Source organism: Arvicanthis niloticus, chromosome 30 (assembly GCF_011762505.2).
Source record: "Arvicanthis niloticus isolate mArvNil1 chromosome 30, mArvNil1.pat.X, whole genome shotgun sequence".
NCBI classification, from domain to species: Eukaryota; Metazoa; Chordata; class Mammalia; order Rodentia; family Muridae; genus Arvicanthis; species Arvicanthis niloticus.
Window position 1 is genome coordinate 4,622,666 of NC_133438.1, and position 8,648 is coordinate 4,631,313.

An 8,648-nucleotide genomic window follows, 5' to 3' on the forward strand; every position below is an offset into this window, starting at 1 on the left:
TACTGCCTTTGATCCTTTGTTTTGTTTCTATGTCATAGTTTGTGTCTACTACATTAGAGGGTACTTTGTTCTTCTCTTCCCAAGTATTCAAAGTACTTGACTAGATTGTTTGACATATTTCTGACCTTTTTTTTGTCTTTTGGAGGTAGGAAATTTTAGCTGTAAAAATTCTCTTCGGCCTGATTTTAAATGTTGTTTTTTTTTTTTTTTTTCTAATTTCTCATTGCAAGTTTGGTTCTAGCCAAATCATGGACGGCCTGATGATGGAGCAGGATCTGAAGGCCTGCTACTCAGTTGAGAACTTCAGCACTAACTATAAGATGCTGGCCACTCTGGGTAAAGGAACCTTTTCAGTGGTGAAACGGGCCTTCCATTTCCCCACGGCTACCATTGTGGCTGTAAAAATTCTGCGAAACACCGAGATGTATGCCTCACACACCTGCAGGGAAGCCAGGATTATGAGATCACTCAGCCATCCTAACATTATCAAGCTGTTTCACGTGGTCCAAAGAAGAGAGACCACCTACCTGGTGATGGAGTATGCCTCAAAGGGAGAGCTATTAGATCGCATCATCCAAGAGGGGTCTTTAGAGGAGAGCGAGACTCGAAGGATGTTTGCCCAGATAGTATGTGCAGTACAGTATTGCCATGACCGTCACATCGTCCATAGAGACATAAAGGCTAGCAACATTTTGATCGACTGCAGGGGAAATACCAAGCTGTGTGATTTTGGCCTGGCTGCTAAAGTGATTCCTGGGCAGAAGCTGGCTGGTTTCTGTGGCACACTGCTCTACTGCGCCCCAGAAGTCTTGCAAGCAAAGGAATATGAGGGTCTTCCTGTGGATATCTGGAGTTTAGGGGTCCTCCTGTTCTTCATGGTGTCTGGGAACTTGCCTTTTCCAGACAGTTCTGCAGATGTGAGGCAACAGATTATTGCCGCTAACTTCAGTATTCCTCCTCACGTTTCCAGTGATATTTTCAATGTCATCGTTGAACTGCTGATGATCGATCCCGGCAGGAGGCCCACCATCCACCAAGTCATGAGACACCCCATGATCAGGGACAGTGAGGCATGTTCACCACCTACTTCCACACAGGTTTTCCCAGGCACCCTGCGTCCTAGCATTGTCAGGACCACGAGAGTCACCGCAAACAAGCCTGACAGGCGTATGTCCTCCTGCAGTCCTCAAGAGGAGCTTTGTGGGTCCCTGCAGGGAGCTGAGAGTGTAAGCCTCACAGGCTCCTCCTCTGGGGAAACCTTGCAGAAAGAGACTCTCATGGAGGAAAAGAATCTTACCAAGGAAGAGACCATCAAACAGGAAGAGGGCATCATTCAGAAAGTCGCCACTGTTCAGTAAGAGCTCATTATTGATGGCCAGCCTTAAGGATGCAGGCTGAGTTTCCCCTGGTACCTGGTCACACCATTGGAAGGGGATGAGGAAGACATGAACTGTCTCTGAAACTTGTGCTGCTGCCTGCTGCCATCAAAGAGAAGATGTTTTCTTTTTATTTATTTATTTTTTTTTATCATTTTTATGTGTATAGATGTTTTATCCCACCTGTTAATCAGGAAACTCCTAAGGCCGTGTAGCTCCGCTCCTGACTGCCTCAACTTCTTGGGAGTCTGTAATTTTCTTGCAAAGTGAGGAGTCATGACCAGAGGGAGAGGTACTATAGTCTTTGTTTCTTTAATAAAAACATAGATCAGACTCTCTTCCTTGCCCAGCCTCCAGAAAGGTACCAGCTAGGTCTCGGACAGCAATATCATTACCAGCCACCTACCCTTGGCATGGCTTAGCACTCTCATGGTGGGTTTCTCAACAGGCACAACATCAGTATTCTCTGCCAATACAGGCCCCAGCCCCTGAAGAGCTGAAGGGCACACAGAGATGAGATGGTAACGACAATCTAGCTGAGGCCAGGGCTATCCGGGGAGGCATTACGGGGTGACAGAGGTCAAGCAGAGCATGGAGGTCAGGTTCAGAGCCCAGTAGTTGTTCACCTCAGTTAGGTCCTTCATATTCAGGAAGCTTTTGGAAACATCTCCATTAGTGCATGAAAAACAAAACCAAACCAACAAACAATAAACAAGGTGGAAAAAAATGGGAAAGCAGAAAGGTATGCTCTTCTCCCTTCTATCCCCCTTCCCCCTCCCATCCCCCTCCCACAGGCCCTCTCCATAGCCATTGGCCATAGCTCTGCAGACACCCCTAATGCAAGCTAAGAATACAGCTGAATGTTCTTTCAAAAGCAGAGGGATTTGTTCAAGTTGTCTACACACACACACACACACACACACACACACACAGGTACAGATCAGGGCATGTTAGACAACCACATTAGGCTAAGCTTGCAGTGACACTGCTCCATCCTCTCTCCTCTTGAACTTTGGACTTTTGGGGACTGGCCCTCTACCTACCCAAAGGGCAATGAAGTTAGAGCTCACAGTCCTGGTCTGGACAGGAGTCTCACCTGCAGTTTTGATGAACAGCAGGCATTGCAGCAGCTCAGTCTTAGGCAGCTCATACCTAGGGCACAGTAACTGCTGCCCAGCAGCCTCAGAGCCCAGACTGGGTGGCTGCCAACATCACTGGCCAAGCATCAGGCTGCTGCTTGGCCAGCTCTTCCTTCAGTTGCTGTAGCTCTGAGTCACTGCTTGCATTTAGGAGAAGCACCGAACCTGGAGACAGCAACCAGGCCAGCTGTGGGGCCAGGGCTTTCCCCAAGCCCCAGGAGGCACCTTTCAGCACACATACAGGGTAGCCCGACCTGACCTACTTCCTTCCAGGCCTGGAACTCAACCACAAAAGCATCTACTTAACCAGCAGGGGGCAGGGCCTAGCCTTGGCTCTGGAGAGAGGAAATTCATACCAGCATCCACTAAGGTTTGGGTAAAAAAGGTGACCAATAGCCAGGAAGGTGTGGCTCAGCAGGACATCCCAGTTCCCCAGAGCTTCCAGGTTCCTCTTGGGCAGCTTGCACAAGATCAGTACCTTTCTAGGACACATGTTCCCAATTTCCACCCTGTTCCAGAATCAGTTTCCTCCTCCAGGGTTGATTTATCTTCAGCCGTAGAGGACATCACAGGAAGTGACCAGTGACAGCCTTGGATGAAGTCCCTGCTTGTGTAGAGCTGTGGTCCCTTGTGCTCTGATTAACCGCAGCCTTCTTTGGAAGAGCATAGCGACTCCCCAGAGATGCTAGGCAGACAGAACAAATGAAGAGGACACCCAGGAAGAGAAAGGCTGCACATCACAACTCTCTCATAAACGAGACCCATCTTGAGTGAAAACACACCTTGATTCCCTGGGACCCGTGACAGCAACCTGATCCTGTAACTTGTGTCATGAATCTTAGAAACCACTTTATAATCTCAAAGGGACAGGGAGGAATGCCCAGACCTCTGGAGCTGTTGGAAGATAAGGAGTGTAAGACATAGGTTGCTCTGCTCCACTAGGGTCCATTGGAATTACAGTCAAGCAGGCTAGGGGTTAGCCCCTCTGTGTTTCAGAAAGTTACAAGTGGTAGGCCTAGTCACTTAGCTGGGTCAGAAGGGACCACTCTCAAGTCCCATTTTCTTTTTACTGGCTGAGGCTTTTGTCCTAGGCCAATGAGATAGGGGATCTAAATGCGAGTCCTATAGGCCTATAGGAGAAGAGAACTGGAATTTCTCTAGGTTTTTAAAAACCACCGCCAAATTGTGCCAAATCAGCGCCTTAGCCATTCATGTCTTTTCTGTGTGCCAGGGTTCCCTTTCTGCAGAGTTGTATATTTAAAACTACTTACTTGTCAGCAGTCTCTTTAATTCATTACCTTATTTCCAAAAGTAGTTAAAGGACCTTCAACAGACATAGTGAGTTCAAGGTCAGCTGTTGTATATGAGATCCTGTCTCAAGATAAAGTACAGAAAAAAAGGGTGGAGGTGGAGAGATAGCCCAGTCAGTGACAGGCTTGCCTTGCTGAGTTTGAACCCAGACCACACATTGAAAATGCTAGGTGTGCAGCTGAGGAGTGCACATGGAGGGATCCATGGCTCCAGCTATGTATGTAGCCTTATCTGGCATCAATGGGAGGAGAGGCCCTTAGTCCTGTGGAAGTTTGATGACCCAATGTAAGGGGATGCTAGATTGGTGAGGCAGGAGTGGGTGGAGTGTGAGCTTTCATAGAGGCAAGGGGGAGGGGGGATGGGATGGGGGATTTTCGGAGGGGAATCCAGTAAGGAAAATATCTTTTGAAATGTAAATGAATAAAATTATTAATAAAAAAGAAAAGAGAATGGTAGATGTGGTTAGGCAGTGTGGTCTTAATCCTAGACTGAGGAGGCAGAGGCAGGTTGATTTCTGTGAGATCCAGGCCAGCCTGGCTTACAAAGCTAGTTCCAGGACATCCAGGGCCACACAGGGAAACCGTGTCTTAGCTAGGCAGCAGTGAAGCCTTTAATTCCAGCACTCAGGATGTGGAGGCAGGTGACTCTCTTGAGTTTGTGGCCAGTCAGGTTTACAGAGTGACTTCCAGAACAGCCAGAACCCTGCCTCAAAAAAAAAAAAAAAAAAACCCAAACCAAACCAAACAACACAAAACAAAAAACCCCAACCTTTTAACGGAAGACATGCAAAAATAACTATACACATTGTCCTCTGGCCTCCACCCCCTAAGACCCTCTAACACACCCAGTTACCCAGGAATACATTAACATACTGAGAAAGAAAACCAGGAAAAGGAAAGTTTCTTAAACAAAAGTAAGCATAGAGAATCTTGTTTGCACCATCTCTTTTTAAAAAAAAAGTATTGCATGTATGTGAGTACACTGTGGTTCTCTTCAGACACAGCAGAAGAGGGCAGTGGATCCCACTATGGATGGCTGTGAGCCACCACGTGGTGGCTGGGAATTGAACTCAGGACCTCTGAAAGAGCAGTAACTGCTGTTAACCACTGAACCATCTTTCTAGCCTCTCTCTCTCTCTCTCTCTCTCTCTCTCTCTCTCTCTCTCTCTCTCTCTTTAAGGCTCTTTGAACATCTTGTTTGTTTGTTTGTTTATTTATTTATATATTTTTATGTGTATGGGTGTTTTCCTGCATGTATGTCTCTGTACTGCATGTGTGCAATGCACAGTGGAGGCCAGAAGAACACCTTAGCCTCCCTAGGGACTGAAGATACAGACAGTTGTGAGCTACTATGTGGGTCATGTGGGTCTTGAACCTCAGTCCCCTGGAAGAGCAGCCAGCTGCTCTTAACTGCTCCCATGTCTCTCTGGCCCCCTGAATACATCTTTTGAATAATGAAGTGGTAGATTTTTTTTTTTTTTTTTTTTGAGACAGGGTTTCTCTGTATAGCCTTGGCTAACCTGGAACTCACTCTGTAGACCAGGCTGGCCTTGAACTCAGAAATCCACCTGCCTCTGCCTCCCAAGTGCTGGGATTAAAGGCGTGTGCCAGAAGTGGTAGATCTTAGTAATGCTGCTTGAAATTCCAGTAGTTAGGAATCTGAGGCAGGAGAATCAGCTTCACCATAAGATCATGTAGCTAGCCTCAGTTAAGTTCCAGGATAGCCTGAGCTACATTAACCTCTCCTCAAAGCAAACCCCTCGAAATCCTATACAGGGCTGTTAAGTCTATGCCTACAGGATGTAACAGCTTTTTTCTTTTCTTTTTTCTTTTCTTTTTTCTTTTCTTTTTTCTTCTGGTTTTTTTTTTTTTTTTTTGAGTCAGGGTTTCTCTGTGTAGGCTGGCTATCCTGGAACTACTCTGTAGACCAGGTCAGCTTCAAACTTGGAGAGTTTACTGCCTCTGCCTCTAGTGTGCTGGGATTAAAGGGATTAAAGGCATGCACCACTGTAAAGTCCATGTCAGTGGAAAATTACACCCTGACCCCCTGCCTCCCCAGAAGGGTGAGGCCACAAGGTCTGAAGAAAAACCACAGGATCCCTCCCTTTCCAAAAAGGGTGAAGACACACAGTTCCAAGAAAAACCACTGATTATCAGACGTATGGAGCCGTCTGACAGCAGGCAGCTCCCCGTTAGAGGGTTCCCCAAAGCCCACCAATGCCAACTGACCAGTTTATTGCTAAAACACCTGCCTTGTTCAAACTGTATATAGGCTTCTGCCTGAGTGCATTCACTGCCAATTCTTCTCCTGCGTGAGCAAGTGGCCCCAATGCATTGGACTAATAAAATCTTCTTGTAAATGCATCGATTGCCTTCCTCAAGCTTTCTTTGTGGGGTCCTGGTAGTGCAGCTTTAGGGCTTCTCATGGCTGAAAGCAGTGTTTGTTAACATTTATTTTTGGAGTTGTAGTGACGGCTCAGCCTTTAAGAGAACTGACTGTTCTTCAGATTTTGTTCCCAGCTCCCAGAGGTGGCTGTAACTGCAGTTCCAGGGGATTCCACAAACTTTTCTGTCCTCTACAATCACAATGTTGCATGCAGGTGACCAATCATTCACATAAAATAAATACAAATTTGATTTTTTTTTTTTTTGTTTTTTGTTTTTTTGAGACAGGGTTTCTCTGTATAGTCCTGGCTGTCCTGGAACTCACTCTGTAGACCAGGCTGGCCTCGAACTCAGAAATCTGCTTGCCTTTGCCTCCCAAGCGCTGGGATTAAAGGCGTGTGCCACCACCACCCGGCATAAATACAAATTTGAATTTTAAATTAAAGGTTTTTAAATTTAAAAAATATAAACTTATTTTTGTGTGTGGATCGTATCTCTGTGTGTGTGTGTTTATGTGTACCACAAGTGTCTGGTATCTAAGGAGGTAAGTAAAGAGGTCTGATCCCCTAGAATTGGAGTTGCAGATAGTCATGAGTTGTCATTTGGATGCTGTAATTGAACTAGGGTCTTCTAGAAGAACAAACACCCAGTGATCTTAACTGATAAGCTATCTCTCCAGGCATTTAAGGAATTAAAAAAACTCCACATGGCTTCCATACACAGACAAGCCTAAGACCTGCTGGCTTAGCAATGGGCAGTATCAAATTAAAAGCTCAAAGAACAATTGCAGAGAATTGACAAAGTGTAAAATCTGTGTTTGGGTTAGTCTTTGTCAACCTAATATCAGCAAGAGTCCCATGAGAAGAGGAAACCTCACGTGAGGAATTATCTCCATCAGGGCGGCCTGTGGGCAAGTGTCTGAGGCAATTGCTTGATTGATGTGGGAGGATGAAACCCATTGTGCCTGGAGTCACTTCTGAGTGGGTGGTCTTGGGGAAGATGGTTAAATTTATTTATAAATAAAAGATTGGGATTTGGTCTGTAGAGATGAGCTGTCTGGGTCTCTTCAGAAAGCTGTGTCAGCAGAACACAAGGCTGTCAGCTTGTACCACATAAGTGACTTCAAGTCATTCTTTTTGTTTCTTGCAAATACCACTTCCTCAGAACCACCCTCCAAGCCGAGGCAGGTCCTTGGCAACCAGAGGCAGGCTGCCACCAGGGAAATTGGTCTAAAGTTCTCTTTCTTTGTTGGGTCTTTGTGTGATTTAGGTATAAGCAGAATTGTTGCTTCATAGAACAAATTGGGTAGTGTTCCTCTGTTTCTATTTAGTGGAATAGTTTATAGACAATTGGTATTAGGTATTCTTGGAAGGTCTGATAGAATTCTGCACTAAAATCATCTGGTCCTGGGCTTTTTTGGTAGGGAGATTTTTAATGACTCTTGCTATTTCTTTAGGGGTTGTGGGACTGTTTAGATGGTTTATCTGATCCTGATTTAACTTTGGTACCTGATATCTGTCTAGGAAATCGTCCATTTCATCCAGATTTTCCAGTTTTGTTGAGTATAGGCTTTGTAGTAGGATCTGATGATTTTTTTGAATTTCCTCAGTTTCTATTGTTATGTCTCCCATTTCAGTTCTGATTTTATTAATTTGGATACTGTCTCTGTGCCCTCTGGTTAGTCTGGCTAAGGGCTTATCCTTCGTTGATTTTTGCAAAGAACCAGCTCCTAGTTATATTGATTCTTTGTATAGTGCTTTTTGTTTCTACTTGGTTGATTTCAGCCCCGAGTTTGATTATTTCCTGCCATCTACTCCTCTTGGGTGTATTTGCTTCTTTTTGTTCTAGAGCTTTCTGGTGTGCTGTCAAGCTGCTAGTGTATGCTCTCTCCAGTATTTTTGGAGGCTCTCAGAGGTAGTATGAGTTTTCCTCTTAGCACTGCATTCCTTGGGTCCCATAAGTTTTGGTATGTTGTGCCTTCATTTTCATTAAATTCTAAAAAGTCTTTAATTTCTTCTTTTTGTTTTCTTCCTTGACCAAGTTATCATTGAGTAGAGCATTGTTCAGCTTCCATGTGTGTGCCAGCTTTCTCTTGTTTTTGTTTTTATTGAAGACCAGCCTTAGTCCATGGTGATCTGATAGGATGTATGGAATTATTTTAATCTTCTTGTACCTGTTGAAGCCTGTTTTGTGACAGATTATATGGTCAGTTTTGGAGAAGGTACCATGAGGTGCTGAGAAGAAGGTATATTCTTTTGTTTTAGGATGAAATGTTCTATAGATACCTGCTAAATCTATTTGGTTAATAAGTTCTGGTAGTTTCACTATATCTCTGTTTAGTTTCTGTTTCCATGATCTGTCCATTGCTGAGAGTGGGGTGTTGAAGTCTTCCACTATTATTGTGTGAGGTGCAATGTGTGCTTTGAGCTTCAGTAAAG

The 8,648-nt window shown here is 44.8% G+C and overlaps 2 pseudogenes; one reads left to right on the plus strand and one right to left on the minus strand.

Moving 5' to 3' along the window:
• Positions 1 to 248: 248 nt before the first annotated feature.
• Positions 249 to 1,358, plus strand: LOC143440580 (sperm motility kinase X pseudogene; annotated as a pseudogene).
• Positions 1,359 to 1,744: 386 nt separating this feature from the next.
• LOC143440581 (sepiapterin reductase-like) lies at positions 1,745 to 3,008 on the minus strand (annotated as a pseudogene).
• Positions 3,009 to 8,648: the final 5,640 nt, after the last annotated feature.